This window comes from Pseudophryne corroboree, chromosome 10, assembly GCF_028390025.1.
Source record: "Pseudophryne corroboree isolate aPseCor3 chromosome 10, aPseCor3.hap2, whole genome shotgun sequence".
In the NCBI taxonomy this organism is placed as follows: Eukaryota; Metazoa; Chordata; class Amphibia; order Anura; family Myobatrachidae; genus Pseudophryne; species Pseudophryne corroboree.
The window spans coordinates 128,960,071-128,983,704 of NC_086453.1; the positions used below are offsets into that span (position 1 = coordinate 128,960,071).

The window sequence follows — 23,634 nt, forward strand, 5'->3', positions numbered from 1 at the left end:
TAGTACATAAATCAACTTTGTGGTTGGTAAGGTTGAAAAATAAAGTGGAAGAATTACACCTAGCTTATATAGAGCATGAAAAATGGAACTAATGTATGCAGTTGTCCTCAGAGCATACGGACAGTGGGCCAAATGTAAAAGCCTGTAATTAGCAATATCGGCAAGATAGTCACTGGACTTATAGCGGCAACTAGTTTAAAGACAAAAACAGGTTGGGTTTGCCTTTAAACTTATTGCTGCTTTAAATCAGGTGTCTATCTCACTGGAAATGTGCTGGTTTCCACAAATGGCGAGCTGTAACATTCAATCTGCAATGTCTGCAAATTGGGAAGTTTGGGTAGGCTCATGGCCAACAAGAGGAAACTTCTTGCATTGTGGAGTGAGTTTGTGGTGCATATTCTACTAGAGATGAGCGCCGGAAATTTTTCGGGTTTTGTGTTTTGGTTTTGGGTTCGGTTCCGCGGCCGTGTTTTGGGTTCGAACGCGTTTTGGCAAAACCTCACCAAATTTTTTTTGTCGGATTCGGGTGTGTTTTGGATTCGGGTGCTTTTTTCAAAAAACCCTAAAAAAACAGCTTAAATCATAGAATTTGGGGGTCATTTTGATCCCAAAGTATTATTAACCTCAAAAACCATAATTTCCACTCATTTTCAGTCTATTCTGAATACCTCACACCTCACAATATTATTTTTAGTCCTAAAATTTGCACCGAGGTCGCTGGATGACTAAGCTAAGCGACCCTAGTGGCCGACACAAACACCTGGCCCATCTAGGAGTGGCACTGCAGTGTCACGCAGGATGGCCCTTCCAAAAAACACTCCCCAAACAGCACATGACGCAAAGAAAAAAAGAGGCGCAATGAGGTAGCTGTGTGAGTAAGATAAGCGACCCTAGTGGCCGACACAAACACCGGGCCCATCTAGGAGTGGCACTGCAGTGTCACGCAGGATGGCCCTTCCAAAAAACACTCCCCAAACAGCACATGACGCAAAGAAAAAAAGAGGCGCAATGAGGTAGCTGTGTGAGTAAGATAAGCGACCCTAGTGGCCGACACAAACACCGGGCCCATCTAGGAGTGGCACTGCAGTGTCACGCAGGATGGCCCTTCCAAAAAACACTCCCCAAACAGCACATGACGCAAAGAAAAAAAGAGGCGCAATGAGGTAGCTGTGTGAGTAAGATAAGCGACCCTAGTGGCCGACACAAACACCGGGCCCATCTAGGAGTGGCACTGCAGTGTCACGCAGGATGGCCCTTCCAAAAAACACTCCCCAAACAGCACATGACGCAAAGAAAAAAAGAGGCGCAATGAGGTAGCTGTGTGAGTAAGATAAGCGACCCTAGTGGCCGACACAAACACCGGGCCCATCTAGGAGTGGCACTGCAGTGTCACGCAGGATGGCCCTTCCAAAAAACACTCCCCAAACAGCACATGACGCAAAGAAAAAAAGAGGCACAATGAGGTAGCTGTGTGAGTAAGATAAGCGACCCTAGTGGCCGACACAAACACCGGGCCCATCTAGGAGTGGCACTGCAGTGTCACGCAGGATGGCCCTTCCAAAAAACACTCCCCAAACAGCACATGACGCAAAGAAAAAAAAGAGGCGCAATGAGGTAGCTGTGTGAGTAAGATAAGCGACCCTAGTGGCCGACACAAACACCGGGCCCATCTAGGAGTGGCACTGCAGTGTCACGCAGGATGGCCCTTCCAAAAAACACTCCCCAAACAGCACATGACGCAAAGAAAAAAAGAGGCGCAATGAGGTAGCTGTGTGAGTAAGATAAGCGACCCTAGTGGCCGACACAAACACCGGGCCCATCTAGGAGTGGCACTGCAGTGTCACGCAGGATGGCCCTTCCAAAAAACACTCCCCAAACAGCACATGACGCAAAGAAAAAAAGAGGCGCAATGAGGTAGCTGTGTGAGTAAGATAAGCGACCCTAGTGGCCGACACAAACACCGGGCCCATCTAGGAGTGGCACTGCAGTGTCACGCAGGATGGCCCTTCCAAAAAACACTCCCCAAACAGCACATGACGCAAAGAAAAAAAGAGGCGCAATGAGGTAGCTGTGTGAGTAAGATAAGCGACCCTAGTGGCCTACACAAACACCGGGCCCATCTAGGAGTGGCACTGCAGTGTCACGCAGGATGGCCCTTCCAAAAAACACTCCCCAAACAGCACATGACGCAAAGAAAAAAAGAGGCGCAATGAGGTAGCTGTGTGAGTAAGATAAGCGACCCTAGTGGCCGACACAAACACCGGGCCCATCTAGGAGTGGCACTGCAGTGTCACGCAGGATGGCCCTTCCAAAAAACACTCCCCAAACAGCACATGACGCAAAGAAAAAAAGAGGCGCAATGAGGTAGCTGTGTGAGTAAGATAAGCGACCCTAGTGGCCGACACAAACACCGGGCCCATCTAGGAGTGGCACTGCAGTGTCACGCAGGATGGCCCTTCCAAAAAACACTCCCCAAACAGCACATGACGCAAAGAAAAAAAGAGGCGCAATGAGGTAGCTGTGTGAGTAAGATAAGCGACCCTAGTGGCCGACACAAACACCGGGCCCATCTAGGAGTGGCACTGCAGTGTCACGCAGGATGGCCCTTCCAAAAAACACTCCCCAAACAGCACATGACGCAAAGAAAAAAAGAGGCGCAATGAGGTAGCTGTGTGAGTAAGATAAGCGACCCTAGTGGCCGACACAAACACCGGGCCCATCTAGGAGTGGCACTGCAGTGTCACGCAGGATGGCCCTTCCAAAAAACACTCCCCAAACAGCACATGACGCAAAGAAAAAAAGAGGCGCAATGAGGTAGCTGTGTGAGTAAGATAAGCGACCCTAGTGGCCGACACAAACACCGGGCCCATCTAGGAGTGGCACTGCAGTGTCACGCAGGATGGCCCTTCCAAAAAACACTCCCCAAACAGCACATGACGCAAAGAAAAAAAGAGGCGCAATGAGGTAGCTGTGTGAGTAAGATAAGCGACCCTAGTGGCCGACACAAACACCGGGCCCATCTAGGAGTGGCACTGCAGTGTCACGCAGGATGGCCCTTCCAAAAAACACTCCACAAACAGCACATGACGCAAAGAAAAATTAAAGAAAAAAGAGGTGCAAGATGGAATTGTCCTTGGGCCCTCCCACCCACCCTTATGTTGTATAAACAGGACATGCACACTTTAACCAACCCATCATTTCAGTGACAGGGTCTGCCACACGACTGTGACTTAAATGACGGGTTGGTTTGGACCCCCACCAAAAAAGAAGCAATTAATCTCTCCTTGCACAAACTGGCTCTACAGAGGCAAGATGTCCACCTCATCATCATCCTCCGATATATCACCGTGTACATCCCCCTCCTCACAGATTATCAATTCGTCCCCACTGGAATCCACCATCTCAGCTCCCTGTGTACTTTGTGGAGGCAAATGCTGCTGGTCAATGTCTCCATGGAGGAATTGATTATAATTCATTTTAATGAACATCATCTTCTCCACATTTTCTGGATGTAACCTCGTACGCCGATTGCTGACAAGGTGAGCGGCGGCACTAAACACTCTTTCGGAGTACACACTTGTGGGAGGGCAACTTAGGTAGAATAAAGCCAGTTTGTGCAAGGGCCTCCAAATTGCCTCTTTTTCCTGCCAGTATAAGTACGGACTGTGTGACGTGCCTACTTGGATGCGGTCACTCATATAATCCTCCACCATTCTTTCAATGGTGAGAGAATCATATGCAGTGACAGTAGACGACATGTCCGTAATCGTTGTCAGGTCCTTCAGTCCGGACCAGATGTCAGCATCAGCAGTCGCTCCAGACTGCCCTGCATCACCGCCAGCGGGTGGGCTCGGAATTCTGAGCCTTTTCCTCGCACCCCCAGTTGCGGGAGAATGTGAAGGAGGAGATGTTGACAGGTCGCGTTCCGCTTGACTTGACAATTTTCTCACCAGCAGGTCTTTCAACCCCAGCAGACTTGTGTCTGCCGGAAAGAGAGATCCAAGGTAGGCTTTAAATCTAGGATCGAGCACGGTGGCCAAAATGTAGTGCTCTGATTTCAACAGATTGACCACCCGTGAATCCTTGTTAAGCGAATTAAGGGCTCCATCCACAAGTCCCACATGCCTAGCGGAATCGCTCCGTGTTAGCTCCTCCTTCAATGTCTCCAGCTTCTTCTGCAAAAGCCTGATGAGGGGAATGACCTGACTCAGGCTGGCAGTGTCTGAACTGACTTCACGTGTGGCAAGTTCAAAGGGCAGCAGAACCTTGCACAACGTTGAAATCATTCTCCACTGCGCTTGAGACAGGTGCATTCCACCTCCTATATCGTGCTGAATTGTATAGGCTTGAATGGCCTTTTGCTGCTCCTCCAACCTCTGAAGCATATAGAGGGTTGAATTCCACCTCGTTACCACTTCTTGCTTCAGATGATGGCAGGGCAGGTTCAGTTGTTTTTGGTGGTGCTCCAGTCTTCTGTACGTGGTGCCTGTACGCCGAAAGTGTCCCGCAATTCTTCTGGCCACCGACAGCATCTCTTGCACGCCCCTGTCGTTTTTTTAAAAATTCTGCACCACCAAATTCAAGGTATGTGCAAAACATGGGACGTGCTGGAATTTGCCCATATTTAATGCACACACAATATTGCTGGCGTTGTCCGATGCCACAAATCCACAGGAGAGTCCAATTGGGGTAAGCCATTCCGCGATGATCTTCCTCAGTTGCCGTAAGAGGTTTTCAGCTGTGTGCGTATTCTGGAAACCGGTGATACAAAGCGTAGCCTGCCTAGGAAAGAGTTGGCGTTTGCGAGATGCTGCTACTGGTGCCGCCGCTGCTGTTCTTGCGGCGGGAGTCCATACATCTACCCAGTGGGCTGTCACAGTCATATAGTCCTGACCCTGCCCTGCTCCACTTGTCCACATGTCCGTGGTTAAGTGGACATTGGGTACAGCTGCATTTTTTAGGACACTGGTGACTGTTTTTCTGAGGTCTGTGTACATTTTCGGTATCGCCTGCCTAGAGAAATGGAACCTAGATGGTATTTGGTACCGGGGACACAGTACCTCCAACAAGTCTCTAGTTGGCTCTGCAGTAATGATGGATACCGGAACCACGTTTCTCACTACCCAGGATGCCAAGGCCTCAGTTATCCGCTTTGCAGTAGGATGACTGCTGTGATATTTCATCTTCCTCGCAAAGGACTGTTGGACAGTCAATTGCTTGGTGGAAGTAGTAAAAGTGGTCTTACGACTTCCCCTCTGGGATGACCATCGACTCCCAGCAGCAACAACAGCAGCGCCAGCAGCAGTAGGCGTTACACGCAAGGATGCATCGGAGGAATCCCAGGCAGGAGAGGAATCGTCAGAATTGCCAGTGACATGGCCTGCAGGACTATTGGCATTCCTGGGGAAGGAGGAAATTGACACTGAGGGAGTTGGTGGGGTGGTTTGCGTGAGCTTGGTTACAAGAGGAAGGTATTTACTGGTCAGTGGACTGCTTCAGCTGTCACCCAAAGTTTTTGAACTTGTCACTGACTTATTATGAATGCGCTGCAGGTGACGTATAAGGGAGGATGTTCCGAGGTGGTTAACGTCCTTACCCCTACTTATTACAGCTTGACAAAGGCAACACACGGCTTGACACCTGTTGTCCGCATTTCTGTTGAAATACTTCCACACCGAAGAGCTGATTTTTTTGGTATTTTCACCAGGCATGTCAGTGGCCATATTCCTCCCACGGACAACAGGTGTCTCCCCGGGTGCCTGACTTAAACAAACCACCTCACCATCAGAATCCTCCTTGTCAATTTCCTCCCCAGCGCCAGCAACACCCATATCCTCCTCATCCTGGTGTACTTCAACACTGACATCTTCAATCTGACTATCAGGAACTGGACTGCGGGTGCTCCTTCCAGCACTTGCAGGGGGCGTGCAAATGGTGGAAGGCGCATGCTCTTCACGTCCAGTGTTGGGAAGGTCAGGCATCGCATCCGACACAATTGGAGTCGGACTCTCCTTGTGGATTTGGGATTTCGAAGAACGCACAGTTCTTTGCGGTGCTACTGCTTTTGCCAGCTTGAGTCTTTTCATTTTTCTAGCGAGAGGCTGAGTGCTTCCATCCTCATGTGAAGCTGAACCACTAGCCATGAACATAGGCCAGGGCCTCAGCCGTTCCTTGCCACTCCGTGTGGTAAATGGCATATTGGCAAGTTTACGCTTCTCCTCCGACAATTTTATTTTAGGTTTTGGAGTCCTTTTTTTACTGATATTTGGTGTTTTGGATTTGACATGCTCTGTACTATGACATTGGGCATCGGCCTTGGCAGACGACGTTGCTGGCATTTCATCGTCTCGGCCATGACTAGTGGCAGCAGCTTCAGCACGAGGTGGAAGTGGATCTTGATCTTTCCCTAATTTTGGAACCTCAACATTTTTGTTCTCCATATTTTAATAGGCACAACTAAAAGGCACCTCAGGTAAACAATGGAGATGGATGGATACTAGTATACTTATGGATGGACTGCCGAGTGCCGACACAGAGGTAGCTACAGCCGTGGACTACCGTACTGTGTCTGCTGCTAATATAGACTGGATGATAATGATATGAAATCAATATATATATGTATATCTAATATCACTAGTACTGCAGCCGGACAGGTAGATATATATTTATTAGGTAATGATGACTGATGACGGACCTGCTGGACACTGTCAGCTCAGCAGCACCGCAGACTGCTACAGTAAGCTACTATAGTAGTATGTATCAAGAAGAAAGAAAAAAAAAAAACCACGGGTAGGTGGTATACAATTATGGATGGACTGCCGAGTGCCGACACAGAGGTAGCTACAGCCGTGGACTACCGTACTGTGTCTGCTGCTAATATAGACTGGATGATAATGATATGAAATCAATATATATATGTATATCTAATATCACTAGTACTGCAGCCGGACAGGTAGATATATATTTATTAGGTAATGATGACTGATGACGGACCTGCTGGACACTGTCAGCTCAGCAGCACCGCAGACTGCTACAGTAAGCTACTATAGTAGTATGTATCAAGAAGAAAGAAAAAAAAAAACCACGGGTAGGTGGTATACAATTATGGATGGACTGCCGAGTGCCGACACAGAGGTAGCTACAGCCGTGGACTACCGTACTGTGTCTGCTGCTAATATAGACTGGATGATAATGATATGAAATCAATATATATATGTATATCTAATATCACTAGTACTGCAGCCGGACAGGTAGATATATATTTATTAGGTAATGATGACTGATGACGGACCTGCTGGACACTGTCAGCTCAGCAGCACCGCAGACTGCTACAGTAAGCTACTATAGTAGTATGTATCAAGAAGAAAGAAAAAAAAAAAACCACGGGTAGGTGGTATACAATTATGGATGGACTGCCGAGTGCCGACACAGAGGTAGCTACAGCCGTGGACTAACGTACTGTGTCTGCTGCTAATATAGACTGGATGATAATGATATGAAATCAATATATATATGTATATCTAATATCACTAGTACTGCAGCCGGACAGGTAGATATATATTTATTAGGTAATGATGACTGATGACGGACCTGCTGGACACTGTCAGCTCAGCAGCACCGCAGACTGCTACAGTAAGCTACTATAGTAGTATGTATCAAGAAGAAAGAAAAAAAAAAAAACACGGGTAGGTGGTATACAATTATGGATGGACTGCCGAGTGCCGACACAGAGGTAGCTACAGCCGTGGACTAACGTACTGTGTCTGCTGCTAATATAGACTGGATGATAATGATATGAAATCAGTATATATATGTATACATAATATCACTAGTACTGCAGCCGGACAGGTAGATATATATTTATTAGGTAATGATGACTGATGACGGACCTGCTGGACACTGTCAGCTCAGCAGCACCGCAGACTGCTACAGTAAGCTACTATAGTAGTATGTATCAAGAAGAAAGAAAAAAAAAAAACCACGGGTAGGTGGTATACAATTATGGATGGACTGCCGAGTGCCGACACAGAGGTAGCTACAGCCGTGGACTAACGTACTGTGTCTGCTGCTAATATAGACTGGATGATAATGATATGAAATCAATATATATATGTATATATAATATCACTAGTACTGCAGCCGGACAGGTAGATATATATTTATTAGGTAATGATGACTGATGACGGACCTGCTGGACACTGTCAGCTCAGCAGCACCGCAGACTGCTACAGTAAGCTACTATAGTAGTATGTATCAAGAAGAAAGAAAAAAAAAAAACCACGGGTAGGTAATATACAATTATGGATGGACTGCCGAGTGCCGACACAGAGGTAGCTACAGCCGTGGACTAACGTACTGTGTCTGCTGCTAATATAGACTGGATGATAATGATATGAAATCAATATATATATGTATATATAATATCACTAGTACTGCAGCCGGACAGGTATATATATTTATTATGTAATGACTGATGACGGACCTGCTGGACACTGTCAGCTCAGCAGCACCGCAGACTGCTACAGTAAGCTACTATAGTAGTATGTATCAAGAAGAAAGAAAAAAAAAAACCACGGGTAGGTGGTATACAATTATGGATGGACTGCCGAGTGCCGACACAGAGGTAGCTACAGCCGTGGACTAACGTACTGTGTCTGCTGCTAATATAGACTGGATGATAATGATATGAAATCAATATATATATGTATATATAATATCACTAGTACTGCAGCCGGACAGGTATATATATTTATTATGTAATGACTGATGACGGACCTGCTGGACACTGTCAGCTCAGCAGCACCGCAGACTGCTGCAGTAAGCTACTATAGTAGTATGTATAAAGAAGAAAGAAAAAAAAAAAAAAAACACGGGTAGGTGGTATACAATTATAATATTATATATATATTAATTATATACAATTATATATATATATATATTAATTAAACTGGTGGTGATTATTAAACTGGTGGTCAGGTCACTGGTCACACTATCAGCAACTTGCAAGTAGTACTCCTAAGCATACAATCACAATATATATTATACTGGTGTGGCACTCTGGCAGCAAAAGTGTGCACTGTACGTTATATGTAGTATGTACTCCTGAGTCCTGAGTCCTGCTCTCAGACTCTAACTGCTCCCCACTGTCAGTGTCTCCCCCACAAGTCAGATAATACAATACAGTCACACTATCTATCACTTCACTTCAGCAAGTACTAGTAGTAGTAGTACTCCTCCTAATGCTCCCCAAAATTACTACTGTGTCTCTCTCTAGTGAGACTGTCTCACTCTCTTCTCGAATCTCTATAAACAGAGAGGACGCCAGCCACGTCCTCTCCCTATGAATCTCAATGCACGTGTGAAAAATGGCGGCGACGCGCGGCTCCTTATATAGAATCCGAGCCTCGCGAGAATCCGACAGCGTGATGATGACGTTCGGGCGCGCACGGGTTAACCGAGCAAGGCGGGAGGATCCGAGCCTGCTCGGCCCCGTGTAAAAAACCCTGAAGTTCGGGCGGGTTCGGATTCCGAGGAACCGAACCCGCTCATCTCTATATTCTACACCTTTTTTGTCTGGGCAGTCATCCAGCGAGCCCATTTTTTTTATTATAGCTTTGCCTAGGGCCAGAGCCATAGGGTCCAAAACAACCACTCCCTGGGCATCTCCTACCCTTGTAGCTCATTTTAACAATCCATTCATAAAACAAAAGAATAATTTCAGTGCTTAATCTGGTGCATAGATGCAACTAACTCCTTATCCATAACATGCTTCCCACCTGCTCAGATCAATTTATCAATGAGAGCATAAAATAACGACTCTGCAAAAACTATCTGCTGCACATAAATACTGGTACAATGGTCACCCAAGCAAACACGCAATTGCCAGACGTTCCCATTGTACTGTCGGTTTGCAAATTACACTTTATCTCTCTTTCAGGAGGTGCAGCTCTTCCCCCCTGCTCTCCTATCACTGGGTTCTGGTATTAGCCTCATTCATCATCATCATTAGTTGTCACTGTGTAGGGGCAATATGATGTACAGTACGTACATGGGAGGTATATGGAAAGTGTGTATGAGAGGATAAGAAATAGATATGTATTGGGTCCTTTAATTCATTAGCTTTGGAGCTTTGGATTTGTACATGTGCAGCTTCTGCAGTACAGTATGTGATACTCATATTCCTTACAAAAATACATGTTTCTGTATTTGGTAAATCACATCTCTATACTGCACAGCATGTGCTTATTATTTGGGATTTTACAAAGGAATCCTACATACTATACAGATATCCCAGGTAATATACATTTTCTCTAGGCCCATAATGTCTATTAAGATATAAATATTCCATTAGCATGTATGCATGTTTTTCTATGATAAGGAAGGGATGGATTACATACCTCGGCACAAGGCATCCCTCCACAAGCTGCAGGCCTATGCTATGCTTCCTTTGCAAGGGGCCGATTCAGTATACTCTGGCAGCTGAGAACAGTACTGCAGTGTGATCATCTGAACTAGACTATATTAAATCAGACCAGTATTATGTGTGAGTGCGTGTGTGCATATATTTTACTCAGCCAAAAGAGCTATAGTAATTTACAAGTTTCAAAAGATATTGCAAATAATGTAAGCTTAGGTTGTATAAGAAAATGTATGATTTACTATGAATATACTGAAATACTCTCATTTGTTCATAAATTCTACTTGTCTGTCTATAGGGGCTGGAGGAAATCCCCAGGTATGGTTCTAAACGTATATATCTCTGAGGGCCAGTGCTGAAAGCAGGGTGGTACAGGGTGGTAACCATAGGTGTGCGCAGGGGGGGTTCCTGGTGCGCACAGGCACCCCCTAATGTCTGGCACCCCGATCTCATATGCCTGATGCATCGATCGCAGAGCAGGCTGATTACTGTCCCCTCTGCGCTGCACCCTGTCAGGACTGCATTACTGACCGGACGCATTGGGTTAATCAAGGGTGCCACTGCCACCGGCTTTCAAACTCCTGGCTCCACCTCCATGTACAAAAACAGCGTGATGTGACGTGATTACGTCATGCTGCTCGCACGGCCACCCGCCACACCTGGCACATGCCCACCTCTCTCCTTCTATGCTTTGCCAATGCCAGCCACTGATGAGGATCAGCATGCAGCCAGCGTTCCTCTTAGGAAGACAAATTCAATACTGGCAGATGGTCGGCAGCAACATTGACACGTCACTCGTTTTTCCAGCAGCAGCAGTACTAGTCTGTGACTGTCAGTGTAAGTAGTGATGTGCACCGGACATTTTTCGTGTTTTGTGTTTTGGATTCGGTTCCGCGGCCGTGTTTTGGATTCGGACGCGATTTGGCAAAACCTTACCGAAAATTTTTTGTCGGATTCGGGTGTGTTTTGGATTCGGGTGTTTTTTACAAAAAACCCTAAAAAACAGCTTAAATCATAGAATTTGGGGGTCATTTTGATCCCATAGTTTTATTAACCTCAATAACCATAATTTCCACTCATTTCCAGTCTATTCTGAACACCTCACACCTCACAATATTATTTTTAGTCCTAAAATTTGCACAGAGGTCGCTGGATGGCTAAGCTAAGCGACACAAGTGGCCGACACAAACACCTGGCCCATCTAGGAGTGGCACTGCAGTGTCAGGCAGGATGGCACTTCAAAAAAATAGTCCCCAAACAGCACATGATGCAAAGAAAAAAAGAGGCGAACCAAGGTCGCTGTGTGACTAAGCTAAGCGACACAAGTGGCCGACACAAACTCCTGGCCCATCTAGGAGTGGCACTGCAGTGTCAGGCAGGATGGCACTTCAAAAAAATTGTCCCCAAACAGCACATGATGCAAAGAAAAAAAGAGGCGCACCAAGGTCGCTGTGTGACTAAGCTAAGCGACACAAGTGGCCGACACAAACACCTGGCCCATCTAGGAGTGGCACTGCAGTGTCAGGCAGGATGGCACTTCAAAAAAATTGTCCCCAAACAACACATGATGCAAAGAAAAAAAGAGGCGCACCAAGGTCGCTGTGTGACTAAGCTAAGCGACACAAGTGGCCGACACAAACACCTGGCCCATCTAGGAGTGGCACTGCAGTGTCAGGCAGGATGGCACTTCAAAAAAATTGTCCCCAAACAGCACATGATGCAAAGAAAAAAAGAGGCGCACCAAGGTCGCTGTGTGACTAAGCTAAGCGACACAAGTGGCCGACACAAACACCTGGCCCATCTAGGAGTGGCACTGCAGTGTCAGGCAGGATGGCACTTCAAAAAAATTGTCCCCAAACAGCACATGATGCAAAGAAAAAAAGAGGCGCACCACAGGTATAGAATGTAGATGGATAGTATACTTAATGAAGACATAGAGGTAAGTACAGCAGTGGCCTTCCGTACTGCTATTATATATAGTATACTGGTGGTCACTGTGTCAGCAAACTGCAAAACTAAAATGCACCACAGGTATAGAATGTAGATGGATAGTATACTTAATGATGACACAGAGGTAGGTACAGCAGTGGCCTTCCGTACTGCTATATATAGTATACTGGTGGTCGCTGTGTCAGCAAACTGCAAAACTAAAATGCACCACAGGTATAGAATGTAGATGGATAGTATACTTAATGAATGACGACACAGAGGTAGGTACAGCAGTGGCCTTCCGTACTGCTATATATAGTATACTGGTGGTCACTGTGTCAGCAAACTGCAAAACTAAAATGCACCACAGGTATAGAATGTAGATGGATAGTATACTTAATGAATGACGTCACAGAGGTAGGTACAGCAGTGGCCTTCCGTACTGCTATATATAGTATACTGGTGGTCACTGTGTCAGCAAACTGCAAAACTAAAATGCACCACAGGTATAGAATGTAGATGGATAGTATACTTAATGAATGACGACACAGAGGTAGGTACAGCAGTGGCCTTCCGTATTGCTATATATAGTATACTAGTGGTCACTGTGTCAGCAAACTGCAAAACTAAAATGCACCACAGATATAGAATGTAGATGGATAGTATACTTAATGACGACACAGAGGTAGGTACAGCAGTGGCCTACTGTACCGCAATGCTATATATTATATACTGGTGGTCACTGGTCAGCAAAACTCTGCACTGTACTCCTCCTATATAATATTATACTGGTGGTCCCCAGTCCCCACAATAAAGCAGCACACTGATATGGAGTGTTTTTCAGGCAGACAACGTATACTGGTGGTCACTGTCAGCAAAACTCTGAACTGTACTCCTTGCACGAGTGAAAATGGCGGCGACGCGCGGCTGCTTATATAGAATCCGAATCTCGCGAGCATCCGACAGCGGGATGATGACGTTCGGGCGCGCTCGGGTTACCCGAGCCATACGGGAGAATCCGGGTATGGCTCTGAACCGTGTAAAAAGGGTGAAGTTCGGGGGGGTTCGGTTTCTGAGAAACCGAACCCGCTCATCACTAAGTGTAAGTGAGTGACTGACTTGTAAGCAAGCTGCTGCAGCTTGCAGGGGAAAAAGAGGGGGAGCCAGACCAGACTGAGGAGGATCAGTGTAATTGCAGTGAGTGCCATCAGGTGTGTTTGTTTGGTGCACACCACAACATCTGACAATGTATCTGCTTTATTAGGGTGGATATTCAATATTGACCGTCAATAGATGGTGATAGACACGCCCAAAAGGCAGTTCTAGACACACCCCTCCAATGGTGCACCCCCTAATAAAATGTTCTGCGCACGCCTATGGTGGTAACGGAGTACCATTAAGAAATATGGTGGTGGTACGCAGTACCACCAGCCCACTGCTGGGACATAATTTATAAGAGGCATTTTTGTGTGTGGGACATAAAATGGTGTCAGTGACATAACTGTGGGTGGCATAATATGTAATAGGCATTACAGTGTGTGGTATATTATGTAAGGCATTACAGTGTGGCATAATGTGTAATGGGTGTTACGATGTCTGGCATAATGTGTAATAAGCATTATGGTGTGTGGCATAATGTGTTATAAGCATTACAGTGTGCCATAATGTGTACTGGGCATTACTTTGGCATAATGTGTAAGGGGCATTACGGTGTGTGGCATGATGTGGCCATGCCACTATTGTCATGAAGCCACTCCCCTAGTTCCATGTGACCACACCCCCTTGTGCCACATGACCACACCCATTTTTACTATCATTACCATTAAGAAAAAAATTCTACTTGCACCACTGCTGAGGGCGGGATGTACTAAGCCTTGAAAAGCTAATCAGCTCCTGACTGCCATGTCACAGGCTGTGTTTGAAAAATGTTAGTTAGGAGCTGGTTGGCTGGTACTTTATCACTGTGAAATTATCACTTTTCAAAGCTTAGTACATCCCACCCTAAATGTTGTTATTGCATACCTCCCAACATCGAGTGGGTCTAAAGAAGGACCCTCTTGCGCGGTGAAGCCCCTAGCGACCAAAAAGTGTGTGTGGCCTATGGAAAGGGGCTGTGGCTTCGTGGGAATACCGCTGTCGCGAGCCACGTTCCCATTTTCGTCACTGAGGGGGCATGCCCAGTGCTCTGTGAGCTGCTGGCATGTCCCCAGTCCCTCTGGCTCCCATGAATGGACTCTGAGAGCAACCAGAGCAGCGAGTGACAGGAGCCTCCCAACTGCAAACCCCCCCCCCCCCCACTGCGGGACAGTGCGGCCCATGGGTGGGGCAGCGGGACAGTCAAAAAAATAAAGGGGACAGTTTGGAGGTATGTTTTTGGACCAGAGGCAAAATTAGCAGTCACTCATAACACATTTTTTGGTGGGGGAGGTAGTGGATGCATTTATCTATTCAGCTGTGAAACTGAGAGCCCAAACAGGCATACACTGTGCCTGCACCCGGCCCCTATAATTCGGTGCATATGGACCAGGGGCGTGCAGTGAGGTAAATGGCTCAGGAGGCATTGGCTAGCACCAGAGCCAGATTTACACACAACATATGAGCCAAAGCGTGCATATGGGCATTATACACAGGTGCAGCAGTATAAACTCCTGGAAATTTGGTGAGTTTTGATCTGAGATTTGCAGAAAAGATAGACAGGGGAGGCACTGCCTAACCTGCCAGACTTTTTACTCCAGAGTTTTGGCTATAAGAATGATTAGAATAATACAAAGAAGATATTTCAAACATATTCTTTGTATTTTTCATATACTTTATTCAGCCAAAACTCTGGCACAAATGTAAGTATAACAGGAAAGGCTCTGCCTCACCTGCCTCACCTCACCGCACGTCACTGATACGGACACCTATTTTTATTTTTCTAAAATCAGGGATACTTCTGGGGAAATTTATTAAATATCCGTTCATGCATTTTTTTTCAAGCAGTTTAGTGATCAACTGAATTGCTAAGGGACATATTATTAAGAGGCCATTAACAGAAATCGCCCCAACATACTGCCATCCCTATATATATTTTTTTATGGAAAAGACACATGTGTATCTGGCATTGGGGGCATTTCTGCATCTGGCACTGGGGGCATATCTGGCATTGTGGGGGCATTTCTGTATCTGTCACTGGGGGGCAATGTATATCTGACACAGTGGGGGCATTTGTGTATCTGACACTGTGGGGCAATGTGTATCTGGCACTGTGAGGCAATTTATATCTGGCACTCTGGGGGCATTTGTGTATCTGGCACTGTGGGGTAATGTGTATCTGGCACTGTGAGGCAATGTAAATCTGGCACTCTGGGGGCATTTGTGTATCTGGCACAGTGAGGCAATGTGTATCTGGCACTGTGGGGCAATGTATATCTGGCACTGTGGGACAATGTATATCTGGCACTGTGGGGCAACATGTATCTGGCATTATTGGGGTCATATGTGTATCTGCCCCTCCCCCCATATGTGTATCATGCCTTCATTTTCATTGACCACGCCCCATGTGGCATTTGGCCACACCCATTTTTTGGCGCGCGCACACAGTACTTGTAAGACATTTTATCTACTTGTACCACACACACAGGGGCACTCACACACATGTGTATTCACTACAGCAGCCGTGGCCAACCTGTGGCTCTTGAGCCACGTGTGGCTCTTTCTTTATTCAAATGTGGCTCCCGACACTCAGTCACCTGACCACAACAGATCCTGGAAACTGGTGAACTCCAACCAGACACACAGCAGCACCACGGCGACTGTAACCTGGGGAGCCAGATACTGGGCTGTAGTGACATATGAGGGTGGGCTGGAGTGACACATGGGGGAGCTGGCTGGAGTGATACAGAAGGATCCTGGTAGGAAAGACATAATGGGGGAGCTGACTGGAGTGAAACAGGAGGGTGCTGGCTGGAGTGACACTCGAAGGTGCTGGCAAGAGTGACACAATGGGGAGCTGGCTGGAGTGACAAAGGAGAATCCTGGCAGGAGAGACACAATGGGGAGCTGACTGGAGTGACACAGGAGGGTGCTGGCTGGAGTGACACAGGAGGCAGCTGGCTGGAGTGACACATTGACACATGGGGGAGCTGGCTCAAGTGACACATGAAGGAGCAAATGCAAATATGGCTTTTTCAATATATTTTATGTGGATCTGGATTTTTAATTATTTTATGTGGAAGTGTCTTTTTCAATGTATTTTATGTTGATTCTGGCTTTAAAATGTATTTTATGTGGATCTGGCATTTTCATTGTCTTTTATACCAGGGGTGTGGCCTAGCAGACACAAGGTCACACCCCATTTTTGCACACGTGCCTTCGGCTTGATGTCGGCTCTTTGACGTACCATACAAGAGTTTTAGGCTCTTCGTCTCTGACTGGTTGGCCACCCCTGCACTACAGCAATCAAAATTCCCATTTACAGAACAATACATCTACATTACAGCAACTCCACTCCTCCACATTTCAGCCATACTTTCTGACACATTATGGTAATACCACCCCAGCTCTCCACATTTCATCACTACCCCTGCCACTCCACATTACAGCATTTCTCAGGTGTCTCCCCTCGTCCTTTCATAGTTTTCTGCAGTCAGTGTGCACTGAGCGGCGCTGACATAATGACATCATCATGCCAGTGCAGAGGAGGAAGTGAACTGACAGGTGGCTCCGTCATCTGTGTGGCTATAGCAGCGCTGCCAGAACATACTCCCCCAGACAGACTTATTATGCATCCGGGATGCTGTCAGTATCATAGAAATAAGAGCAGCGCTGAGTGAGCATGCAGTCAGGTGGGCAGAGGCGGAACTACCGCCAGTGCAACCAGTGCAATGCACTGGGGCCCGCCACTGTCCAGGGGCCCAAAGCATGTAATGAGTCAAACTGACTCATTACATGCCGCTGTGTGCTGCGGGCAACCGCCGCTCGCAGCACACAGCCACCCGGAGAGGAGAGGAGCGCAGCGGACATGGGGTTTAGGAGGAGGAGGGAGGTGGAGGAGGGAGCCGCAGCAGCGCTGCGTTATAGGTTGAGGCGCTGCTGCTGCTGTCCCTCTGCTTCACCATAGGCTTTCTTCCAACGCTGTGAAGTGCATCCCAGCATTCACAGCGGCGCAGAACAGCCTATGGTGAAGGACTGGGACAGCAGCAGCAGCGCCTCCACCAATAACACAGCGCTGCAGTGGCTCCCTCATCCACCTCCCTTCTCCTCCTTCTCTCCTGCCCGGGAATCGGGATCTCTGCCAGAAGCTGCACCGAGGAGCCTGAGCCAGCGGAGACAGTAAGTATAATTCTTTCTTTCTTTCTTTCTTTCTTTCTTTCTTTCTTTCTTTCTTTCTTTCTTTCTTAAAAAGGGGGACGCTGCCAGCCGTAATGTGTAAAATGGGGGAGTCTGCTGCCGTAATGTGTAAAAAGAGCACGCTGTCTGCCGTTACGTGTAAAAAGGGCACGCTGTCTGCCATTATATGTAAAAAGTGGGACGCTGTATGCCGTAATGTGTAAAAAGGGCACGCTGTCTGCCGTTATGTGTAAAAAGGGGACGCTGTCTGCCATAATGTGTGAAAAGGGGAATCTGTCCGCCGTAAGGTGTAAAAGGGTCTCTACCTGGTGTGGTGCTACTGTGCGGCGTAATTTGAATAATGGAGACTACTGTGCACCATTTTATGAATTGGTATTATTTTGTGGCCACACCTCTTCCCCACGAAACCACGCCCCTATGTATTTTTACGTATGCCTACGGCGCGCACTGCCCATGTTTTGCATGCAGGGGTGGGGCTCTGATGCCGTTTCTTGCACACAGTGCTAAAATGTCTAGTTACGGCACTGTTGCTAGGTATCCATTTCTCTGGCCCTGAGCAGGTCCCCCTCACCAGATCCTCTCCAGGGGTGAGGGGGTGGACTTGGATGGGATGAGGGGCCCAAAGCATTTTGTCGCACCTGCGCCCACCGCTCGCTAGTTCCGCCACTGCAGGTGGGTGTATGCCCGTGGTCAGTTCCCCCCGTGACTCGTCTCATACCCCCTTTACCTGTGATCGTGTCCCTTTATCTGTGGCCATGCCCCCTTTACCTCATCTGGTGAATCAACTGTATAATTTTTTTTTTATTCTCTTTATTTTGAAAAGTGGAAAACAAAACAAGACAACAGTCGGGAAGTACAATTAACCATTGTATAATCCAGTAAATGTCGCATGACAAACTACACATCCAAATGTAAGACAGCAGTAGAGTCCACTTAAATTTTGTAATTTTTGACAGACAAGCTGAACAAATAAAAAGTACAAATACCATTTGAGAATGGGGGGATGGGATGTGTGAAAGGGAAAGGGGTCCAAAAACGAGATGGATATAAAAATTGGGTAAACCAAAATGAGTGATCACAGTCCATTCGTAATAAAAAGTGATAAGACCGAACCTGCAGTGAGAGTAGTGCGAATGAGCCAATAAGTTGCAAGGCATTTGTCTCTGAAAATGTTGGTACCAAGGGCTCCATATCACAGAGAATTTATCTACCAAATCGTGGAGTAGGGCAGTAATATGTTCCATTGAGGCTGCAGACCAAATGTTATTAATCACCGCTTGTAGGGATGGGGCAGTTGGATGCTTCCAGTTAGCCTCTAACAATAATTTTGCGGAATTGAATATGTGATTACATAATTTGCTCTCTGGCCTGGAAATCCATTCCAGTGGCTTGCAAAGCAATGCATGTAGTGAACTTTTAGGGATGGAGGACTTAAAGATTTTACCCAAATGGGCAAAAATATCATTCCAATAAGGGCCAATTCTTGGGGAATCCCACCACATATGTAAGACTGAGCCCTTGAAACCACAACATCTCGAACAAAGATCTGAATTTAAGGGAAAGATAGGTAATCTACCTTAGGATTGTGTTGAGCTGCCAGAAGTGGGACCGACCTCCGTTGAAGAAAGCTGGTCTAAGAAGTAGGTCAGACCCCTTGTTAGGGTTGCTTACCGATATTGGTCGACCATTCACATCCACTATCAGATGGAATGGGAATCCCCATTTGTATTTGTAGCTATTATCACAGAGAATTCTGGTGGTTTTGCGTAACTTCCTTTTGTTAAGAATTATGAAGGAGCCAAATCTTGGAAGATTTGCAGTTGGGTTTCCTCAAACATTATGCAAGGCAATAATCTACTCAAGTTGGATATCTGGTCCTTCACTTTAAAGGATAGAAATTTCAACACCACATCCCTAGGAGGGTCCCCCTCTTTGGGTTGTGGTCGAAGTGCTCTATGAGCTCGTTCAATATGTAGTAGTTGATCCTTAAGGGCTAGAACCAGTTTCTGGAAAAGACGTGTCAGAGACGGTTCAAGGTCACAGGGTGCGACCGACTCAGGAATATTCTAGATCCGAAGATTGCATCGTCTTTCTCTGTTTTCAAGATCTTCTGTTTTGTCCCGTAGAAATTCCACTTCCCGATACAAATAATTGACGTCCTGAGAAAATTCCAGTAAACCCTTAGAGTTGGAGTTAACTTTAGATTCCAATGCGACAGACTACTTTAGGAAGGGACACAGGGCAGATTGCGCTGCTCTTATAGACCCACAAGTGAGTCCCCACTGCAGCTGAAGCTCAATTAGAGGGAGTCAACCTAGGATTTAGGATCCGGCAGGAGTTCCCAGGATCAGAATAATGCAGTCCTAAAGCAGGGTCACAGCTGTGAATGCCTGATCACACAAAGCTAGGAGAAAACTGCACAGGCCACTGGGTGGTGCACAAGTCTATGCCTGGGGTGCCGTAGAAAAAGTCATTAGTCTATGCCTGGGATGCCGTAGGAAAAGTAATATAGTATAAAATATATATTAGGGCACAATGGGCCAGTAATGGAGTGAAAGTTCAGCAGACAGTCCCTGGAATCACCCCGCTAGTAGTCTTGTGACTATGCAGGTTACAGTCACTGAGCTTTAGGAAAAAGCCTGCAGCTGGGTTGCAGGAGCTGGGTGAGTTACATATGAAACAGTGTGGAGATGTGGATCCTCCTTCTCAGGAGACTGTATGGGCCCAGTTAGTATGGCACCTAATAATATCTGCTGAGCCGCGCTGGGGAACTGGTACAGCTGCCTGGGCTGGAGGCTAGCTAAGCCTGGCAACCCCCTGCAGCATGCAGAGAATGATGCGTCACTCTCCTCACCTCAGGTGGTAAGGCCGCCACCCACTCACTCCAGAATGGAGGCTTCTGGTGGGCCTCTCTCCAGATCCCAGGTGCAGCACAACATGACGGGGGATTGAGCGGGTACTCCTGCATCTGGGCACATAGGGTGAGGTCTGCGGCACACTCGTAGACACAATCGGCACCGCGTCCTCCCACTGCCTGACGTGATCACAAAATTTAGGTCCCGGCTGGTCTATAGGCTGCGACTCGCAGAAACAACAGTGGCGTCTTCCAGCCACACAAGTATCCACTGACCCAGGGATGACAGGGAAAGCTGAGGAAGGCAGACCGGGGGCACAAATATATGTAAAGAAGGGGATAAAGTACTTTTAAGGGCAGCTTGTGCAGGAGCTCTGTCCCTGTGCTTTCACGTCCGTTGCCAGCCAAGCCACGCCCTCCAACTGTATAATTTTTTAATTGTAAAATTTTGGAAGTATATAATGGAAACACATGTGTATGTGTTTTTACATTACAGAACTCCCCTGGACCCTTCACATTAATATCACTTCTCTATTTCTCCACAGCACAAAAATCAGAAACACTCCTCAACAATGCCCGCTCCCCACATTAGAGCAATACCATGTCAACTCTCCACATTCCGGCATTACTCTCCTCACATTATATAATACCACTCAACCCCCACATGCTACAGCAATACTGCCATCTAGGGTGGCCAATCCCGGGGATGGGATAGGCAAGATCCTGGGCTTTTGGCATAAAATCGTTGGGAGGGAGCCAGCAGTGGAGAGGAGAACATCGAAGCGGGGTGGGGGGTGGGTGGAGAGCGCTATAAGGACTGACGGATGAGGGGGGGGTGGGATGGTGGAGAGAGAGTGAGATATAAGGACTGAAGACCAGAGATGCAGATGGAGTGTATCCACTGAGTCCTATTGCTGCCTGCCAGTGCCACCACCAACTCAATCTCGGGAATACCGGGATTGAGCATTTTTCAATCCCATATCCTGGTATTGTCCTCCCTACTGCCATCCCAGTCATACAATGTGAATGGAATTTCAATAGTAAAAGGCACAGGGAGCACAGGTAACCCAAAGGTGGAAGCTGAAGCATTTAGTAGAGCTGAGACTAGGGAGCACAGATGCAGAAAACACAGGATTTATTTCTTCAGCGCTTCTGGTTGCCGTAAGTGCATCAAAAAGTAAAAAATCTTGTGGCAGCTTGCTCTATTTGTGTTCAATGTAAAATCCTCAGCAGTTAATTCCTCCCAGCTTCTTTTCAAGTGTAATTAAAAGATTCTAATGGGCATTTTGTGGGGTGTTTGGGGTCCACACCTGGAAAGGGGAGAATGCTGTAACAAGGCAGAACCTGGCTCCAGTGGTGCTGCTCATTGTCAACTGGCAGCTACTGTGGGGCTGTGCAGCATCTCCTCTGCCCAGGTGGCTTAATGGCAGGTTCCAGTTCTTTCCTCCAGTGGCAGGCATTCCCATAGGGACGCGCATGCTGCTCTTCCCTTTTCTTAAAGGGACAGGCATGTCAAAGCATGACCTCACAGTGGTGCCAAAAGTTGAACCACTTCCTATAAAAGGTTGCCGACTGTCGGGATCCCGGCGCACAGTATACCGGCGCCGGAATCCCGACAGCCGGCATACCGACAAATATTCTCCCTCGAGGGGGTCCACAACACCCCTGGAGGGAGAATAAATATCCGTGCCCGCAGGGTGGTGAGGGCAGCAAGCCCGCAAAGGGCTCATTTGCATTCGCCACACTGTCGGTATGCCGGCAGTCGGGCTCCCGGCGCCGGTATGCTGGTCGCCGGGAGCCCGGCCGTCGGCATACCATACTACATCCATAGAAATAAACCACGTGACTACAGTTAGTATGCCGTGCATTCACTGCTGCAGCGTATTCGCCAATTTTGGCTGCTGTACTTAAAAGGCTAATAATATTACGTACTATACAAACCAGCATGTTTTGTATTTAATATTATTACCCGTTGAAATCTTACGATGAAGGCACAGTGGCTTTGAAAAGTGCTACAAAGTAAATTTAGCCTCATTTCTAAATCACTGTTTGTATGTGACACAATAGTTGGTGATGCAACTCACAGCTGGTCCTGGATTGGTTGTCATGGGGTTCCTCAAGTTCTGTCTTGATAGCATCAGACTTCTATTCTGATTTGCCTCATGTGTTAGATTCTTGTTACTGTACTAGAAGTCCACTACACAATTGTTAGACCAGATATGTATCTGGTTTATACTACTGTTTTGGGAATAACACTATCTTGTGATACATCTTAGCATATGTAAGTATATTTTTGTCTAAGGGTAAGTCTATCGGAAAATGTCTTCATCTCTAAAATGAGCCCCAGAGGGCATTGTATGTATTAGGCAACACACTAGAGTACTACTTTCTGATTGGCTGGATGCTTGCATCTAGAACTGTATTGTGATTTCTGGAGGGCTCCAGGAGCAAATTCAGGATTTCTAAATGCTTTAGGACTGATTCTGACTTGCACACAAACCAGGCTTTTTATTTTGGAACAAATTAAAGCAATACTGCTGCAATAAGCCTAAATCAGACATATTTTTGTAGTTAAATTGTGTCACATACATACAGTATGGTTAAGTCCTGGGCCGTAACTAGAACTTTGTGAGCCCCATAGCAACATTTTGAAGGGACCCCAATGCTTCTAAAGAGATCATTCATAGCGCTCAGGGCATCCCAGTGACTGCCATACAGAACACCTAACATCCCAATGTCTACTATACAGTACACAGAACATACCAGTGACAATCATAATAGAGGGAAAAGGGCCCTAATTTGCACACCTTAATTAGGTAGTGAGGTGCTACTCTGCTTGAGACTTAGTAAAGTGTACAAAGGGAAAAGGTAGCAGGTGCACTATCTCACACTAGCTCAACCTGTAGTAACCAGGGGCACTTAGCATATTCCTGGCCAGGGCTATGAGCTTACCCACCGCATCAAGGTAGCCTCTCATTGGGTAAGTCCCTAACACTAACTATAGGGGTTCCGGTCCGGGGGGCAGGACACCCCAGAGCCACCCAGCCAGACAACCCCAGGGCATCGCAGGAGTGATAAAAATATAGGGTTAAAGAGGTAGGAG

General features: G+C 46.8%; 1 protein-coding gene across 1 annotated transcript in view; it reads right to left on the minus strand.

Annotated features, from left to right (window-relative positions):
* Positions 1-10,459, minus strand: part of LOC134966223 (brain-specific angiogenesis inhibitor 1-associated protein 2-like) — a 388,782-nt gene extending 378,323 nt beyond the window's left edge. Inside the window, exon 1 of the mRNA XM_063942788.1 lies at positions 10,398-10,459. The gene's annotated coding sequence lies outside the window, so the exon portion shown is untranslated. The remainder of the gene's footprint in view (positions 1-10,397) is intronic.
* Between the last annotated feature and the right edge of the window lie 13,175 nt (positions 10,460-23,634).